The sequence below is a fragment of the Marmota flaviventris genome, chromosome 3 (genome assembly GCF_047511675.1).
Source record: "Marmota flaviventris isolate mMarFla1 chromosome 3, mMarFla1.hap1, whole genome shotgun sequence".
NCBI classification, from domain to species: Eukaryota; Metazoa; Chordata; class Mammalia; order Rodentia; family Sciuridae; genus Marmota; species Marmota flaviventris.
The window spans coordinates 173,981,894-173,988,485 of NC_092500.1; positions in this window are offsets into that span (position 1 = coordinate 173,981,894).

The window sequence follows — 6,592 nt, forward strand, 5'->3', positions numbered from 1 at the left end:
CAGAGAGATTGTGACAGTGAGCAGCTGGCACAGCCCTCAGGCCCCTCAGAGCTCAGTAGGTGATGCCTGGCCCAAAATATCAAAGAAGCCACAGCCTTGTTCTAAAAATGATCTGACATCACCAGGTGAGATGAGGGTTTTCTAAGAGACGACAGACCTATTTTTACACCCAAGGAGAGGAAACAGGAAAACCCTCTTAGGTCCTCCTCTGAGATTAACAGTTAAGGGTAGCAATACCGTCTGTACCAGGATGGACGTGTTTCTGACCTGACTGTGAAGCCTCGTATCTCAGATTGCTGACATGGCCACTCACTTTCTCTAATCATATTCTCTCACCTTCTTTGGGTTGAGAAAGAATGAATTGGAAAGACAAGGTAGCATGCCACCAACCATGACTGTGTCCTGGAAGACCCCATGGTCAGTCACTGTGTTGATGGCCATTTCCAGGGTGGTGAAGGGCATTTGGACAGAGGGTGATTGACTCCAAGGCCCTGGCTAATTGACAGCATTGAAGTCAGAAACAGGTGATCGCTAATGGAGAGTTCTCTTAGGGACATGGCAGCAATAAGTCCCAGGTTTATGTCTCCTCCCACAGTAACTACCAATAATTAACCCTTGCCCTCTGGAATATATTCGTCTTGAGATAATAAGGTATTTGGTGACCCTGCTTGGGGAGCACCAGCGCTTACCCATTCAGTTCACTACCACCTACCCTGGCACATGCTTTGGTAGGAAAGGGTAACTGAAACAACCCTTAATTCATGACACCTCACTCATCCTCTAAGTCTCACACTCTAATTTTTAAACGTGAGAGCTCCTGTGCGCACACGCACACAGACACACAGACACACACACACACAAAACACACACAGTATATCTTCTCACAGTTAAGTTCTTTCATTCAGCAAATATTCTTTTATTTGGCAAGAAAAATTGTAAAGTAAGCATAGGTTTTGGGAATGGATGACAAGGTTCAAATCCCCAGCACTGCATGTCTGACCTGCCTTGACTTGCTTAAAGAAAGTGTGCATCCAAGATGGAAATCACATGAGCTGGGCCCCCACTTTCAAGGTTCTGGTGCATAGAGGTTTTAAAAAATTCTTAACAGGAGAGATAGTTAGAAGATATTCTGTATCATTTTATAAAATATGGAAACCTATTAAGCTATTGTAACATTTAATAAGTGAAACTCAATGGGGAATTATATGTATGTCTACAATTCTGGTTCTTTCCTAAGACCATCTTTCTCTCATACCAAAATGATCAAGATTTTACTACTAGCCTCTAATTTCATGGGCTTAAAAAGGCATAATTTGTCTTCATTTAGTTTTAAATTTCCGTATTTTTCTGAGCTATTCCAGCACTTGATGAAGGAAACCAACATCCTGTGTGATTTCAAGGACCCATAAGTTGCCTAAAAGCCCCTCTCACAGTTGAGGCTGAAACTCCCCACAGTGATCCTAGATGAAGCACCCCTCTGCTGACTCCACAGTGGGTAAGAAGTTGGCATGTCGTCATCGCCAACGAGCAGAGGAGGAAGAGGAGCCTTAGAAGTTAAGTTATTTGGACAAAACTCCTCAACTAAGGCATGGCAGAGCAGACACTCTGAACCCAAGCTCACCAGTCCCCACGGCTCTTTCCACTGTTGGGCACATTTCTTTGTCTCCACCCACCCCCTGAAACCACAGCCAGTCTCTTTGATGCCCGTATCTCAGACACACTCTACCTTTGACGCTCAGCAGTGGTGTGGATTATTGATGTCGGGTGACACTGTTAGATAAATGGGGAAGTCTGGCTCCCTGAGTTCCCTCCCCCTCTCCCTCATTCCCTCCCTCCTCCCTTTCTTCTTCTTTTCCTTCCTTACTCCCTTCAACCTGCTATTTAAAAAATAAAAATAAAAACAAAAATAAAAAACAAAAGTTATCACAGACAGGCCACTTATGAACAACAGAAACCGTTTCTCACAGTCCCGGAGGTGGAGGAGTTAAGATCAAGTTGTGGGCAGTTGAGTGTCTGGTGAGAGTCAGCCTCGGGTTCACAGCTGGCACCTTCTCACCCTGTCCTCAGATGGTGGAGGGGAAATGAGCTCCTCTGGTCCTCATTCAAGGACACAGATTTCCATTCATACGGGCTCTGACTCTGTCACCCAGTAACTCCACAGGACCCCACTCCTGGCGCCCTCACCTTGGCCATTAGCATTCAACATTGGGACTAGAGCACCTCCTTTCTTACCTTTTCTTTCCTCCGTCCATCCATCCATCCATCTTATCTATCATCCATTCATCCACTTATTCATCCGTGTATTAATTCCTCCATATAAGTAACTTATTTTTTTGAACAAATATTTTATGGAGAGGAGAAAGAGATGAAGAGGGTTGTTGATGTTTTGTTTGTTTATTTGTGCTGCTTAACCCTTTTATCCCAAGACCACCTTGATATAATGCCTGAAGTAAGAAACCCTCTGGCTCCTGATGTGTCACCCACTGTGGTCTCTGCGAGAGCTTGCCATGGTACACTCTCACTTAGCAGGGGGGTCACTCATGTAATTCAGTAGCAAACAAATTATTGAGAGCGAGTAAGGATGAAACAGAAGGTAATTTCCACTTATAAAACAATACCTTCTTTTACCTGCTTCTGAAAGGGTTTATGAGGTTTTGTTGGTTCGTTGGCTTGTTTTCCTACAGGGAAAGCTGAGGAGTGCAGAGGTGCAGGGTCATGCGGCAGGGATGAGTCAAGGAGTGACCCCCCAAACCACGGCTTGGTGATGATTTCTTGTAAAAAAGCAAACAACAAACAAACAAGAGTCATAATCTGGAATGAAAAGCCATTAGCAAATGTTACCTTAGGGCTGGGATTGTGGCTCAGCGGTAGAGCACTCCTCTAGCACAGGCGGGACCTGGGTTCGAACCTCAGCACACATAAAAAAATAAAGGCATTGTGTTGTGTCCATCTAAAAAATAAATATTAAAAAAGAGTCAGTCAATTTATTTAAAAAAAAAAAGAAAGAAAGAAAATGTTACTTTACTCCGAAGCCCTTTTCTTTAACAGTCAATTTTTTGTGGAGCTCAGTAATCTTAATCCCACAGAAGAAGCATTCACAAATTACAGGGAGACCCTAATTTGAATATCTCCGCTAGGAATGTGAGCTTTCCCTCTCAGGTCAATTCCTCAAACTCTTCCAGATCCTCCTGTCATTGATGAGCACTGAAGACAGAGCCACCCACAGACCCTGCAGGCAGGCCTTCCAACAACCATGAAGCCGCTGGCTCTCGTCCTCCTCCTTCTGGTCTGTCTCTTCCATGGGGCCTCAGGTAAGCCGGCGATCCACCCGGCAGGGTGACGTGGCTGGTGCCGTGGAGGCCGCAGTAGGCCTCATGGATTCGCAAGCCAGTGAGGTCTTGGGAACAACTAACTGGTTCAAAGCTACAGAGATGGCATTAGAGACGCTCAAACTTTAGCATGAGTTGGTTTAGTTCCAAGGACAATGCTTGTATTATACCCAACAGTCCCAGAAAACAGATTTACTTACCATGAACAGTGAGTGCTTTGAGTGTGAACGTGACCCGTGCAATACTTGGGACATCCTTATTCTGAAAGACTCTCACCACTAATCTGAACTTCAAATCTGACTGGGGCCTCCCCATTTTGCCTGTGACCCTCTGCGTGTTGACTCAGGGAGGTGGTACCATCATGGGAACCACGTCCAAATATTGGCATCTTACAAGAGCAGAATTTTTGCTCATGCTGTGACTCCATCCAGGCCACAGGGCACTCTGTTCACTGTAGCAGATCAGACCTGGCTGGTGGTGCAGCTGCCACCATGAACGCAGCTGGTCACTGCAAAGGGAGGAACTCAGAGGAGTCCCTGTTGGCATCTGAGGGCTCCAGCCCTGAACGGACTGATCACTTCTGCTCAAAATCATGAAGTAAGACTCATGGCTGTTCCCAGCTCAACAAAGATTAGATGTCAGTCCTACTTTGTGTCAGACGGTGGTTGGACCTGTTTGGTGAACAGCCTAATGATGATGGATGGAAGGACAGACAGACAGATAGACATAGGCATATATAGATAGCTATATATGCATGTGGATGTAGACAGATATGAGTGTATACCTATATATCCACACATACGAGTGTGTGGGGCCACCTGTCACCTCCAGCTCTCAACTTCAGGTATTATTTGAGTTCTCTACTCTCGCTGCTGTCCACACTGTTCGTTCAACCTTCTTGATCTCACAGAATTTTCTTCCCAGACAACACACAGGAGCACTAGGAGTCTGGTGCTCATCCTGTGCCAGGCACTTAGAGCCTCACAATTCCTGAGGAAACACTCGCTGCAGAGACCATGGCAGGCAGGGTCCGTGGCCATGTGCTCCTCAGCGCTCTCATGCGCTCAGGGCTTATGGCTTCTCATGAGCTGCACCTGGGTCAGGCTTTGCCTGCGGGCCAGGGTGCTCTAAGGAGCTTGCTGAGAGAGGAAGCAAAACAGTCCTAACCCTGGGCAGTCTCATGAGGTGCTTTTTCTAATCCGAAGTTTCTGATCCAATAAGGAAAGAGACTGTAGGCCACAGTAGGTCACAAGTGTACTCTGTGAAGGACAAATAATAGGTCCCTCGGGCTCTGAGGGCCATGTGGTGTCTGCCGTAGCAGCACATCTCTGCCTTTTGCGGGAACTCAGCCACAAAAATATGTGAGCAAGCGAGTGTGGCTGTCTTCCTACTAAACGCTACTTAAGTACACTGAAATTGGAATTGCATAGACTTTTCAAATACTGTTCTCCTGAATTGCTTCCAATAATTTACCAATGTGAAAAGTACCTGAAGCTCCAGGGTTGTACCCAAACCAGCCAGCATTCATTTGGGCCGTGGGAGCAGTTTGCCCACCCCTGCCAAGCAGGACGAGTGGTAGTGTCTTTGGCTGCACAAGATTAGACTTCATTTCTTCATCCCTCTTTCCTTTGCAGGATATGAAAAGAAAAAAGATCTTGAATGTGAAAAGTTGGGCGGTGCCTGCAAACACCAGAAAACCCACGGCTGCACAATCCTGGCTGCGGAATGCAGAAGCCGAAACAAGCACTGCTGCAGGCTGTAGCGGCAGCGCCCCATGGGGGCCCCACGTGCCGCTGCCCACGAACTCTCTCTGGTTTCTGCTCAATGAAGACACCACACATCTTTCTGAGGGTGAGCTCCCGTAGCAGGCTGTTGAACTACAGAGGGGAGAATTCAGGTCCTAGGTTTTGTCACACCACTAGGGAAATGATTGATTGGGGCATTTTCCTTTTCTAAGTGTTAGTTACTCTGCCTATAACCACACAACTGAGTGTCCCCCGAGATACTTGTAAACTATGATGTGCCTACAGATCTGTGGACTTCGGGTAAGGGCGTTGACTGTGAGTTAGGTGGAGCAGTGGCACGTAGACACGACCCACAGGACCAGGGCTCAGAGGCCACCGGAACCCGTCTGTGGACTGATGGAGGACCAGCACTTGGAGACACCTGATTATTTTCCTCTCCAAAAACAACTTTCGAATAGTGAGATTCCTTCAGAATCGACTTCTTAGAACACAAGAAACCCTTTTCAGCCCAGAGAAGGTTTGAACTTTGCAGAGAGTGCAGCACAGGGAAAGGGTAGCTTTTCAGAGGAGAAACGCCACCTTGGCCAGAGGATCCAGGCTGCCTTCGGCTATGGTTTGGGGACGAGGGGTCCCGCAGAGTCTCACGTGTGAGACAATGCAGCAGACTTCAGGGGTGAGGCGATTGGGGCATGAGCGTTGTGGCCTGGTGAGTGGATTAATCCACTGCTAAGGGTTAACTGGGTGGTAACTGTAGGTAGGCAGGGTGTGGATGGAGAAGTCATAGTCTTTTTCATGTCCCACTGAGCATATAACATCTTTGTTCCTGAACAGATTTTTGTCTTCCCTCTTCTCCCTTGGTAATGGCTGATTTCACTTGATAATGAAGTAGGACGTATCATGAGAAAAATATTGGAGTGATTTATTGTGGCCTTCCTTCAACCAGAAGCAAACTTCCCTTAGCTTTCTTAACTATGATATCATCCCTGAGGAATTAGGAGGAAAATGAGTGCAGAGATATTAGGTCCATGTTAAGTGACAAGCTATTAGTGATCAAATCAAAACTACCATCGGGAACCTGGCTCCCTGCCCGGGCCCCTCACCCCTGCCAGATCCTTCGCTGGTCTCTCTTTGTGGCCATTGGCTGTCGTGGGATCCAGTGAAACCTCTTGCACAATGTGGAAGAGTGGCAAGTTGGCCAAGGAACACGTTCCTCACACCAGTGATGACTCTGACATTTAAGATTGAAATGAGAAATTCTGTGATGTTAATTAGCTGATTATAAAATTCACAGTACACCAGGGAAATGTGCCAAAATAAACAAGAAGGTTTTTATAAAGAGAAACAATAGTGTCTTTCACTATCTGTCATTATAATTAAGATATTCAGGCTCAAAGTATGGAATGTTGATCAGGAATAGAAAAAAAATCCTTGAGACAAGGAACATCACCCTCAGACCCATGTGAATGTTGGCATCTGACTGGGGAAAGGTGACTTGGCTGTCACTGGGGACAAGGGCAG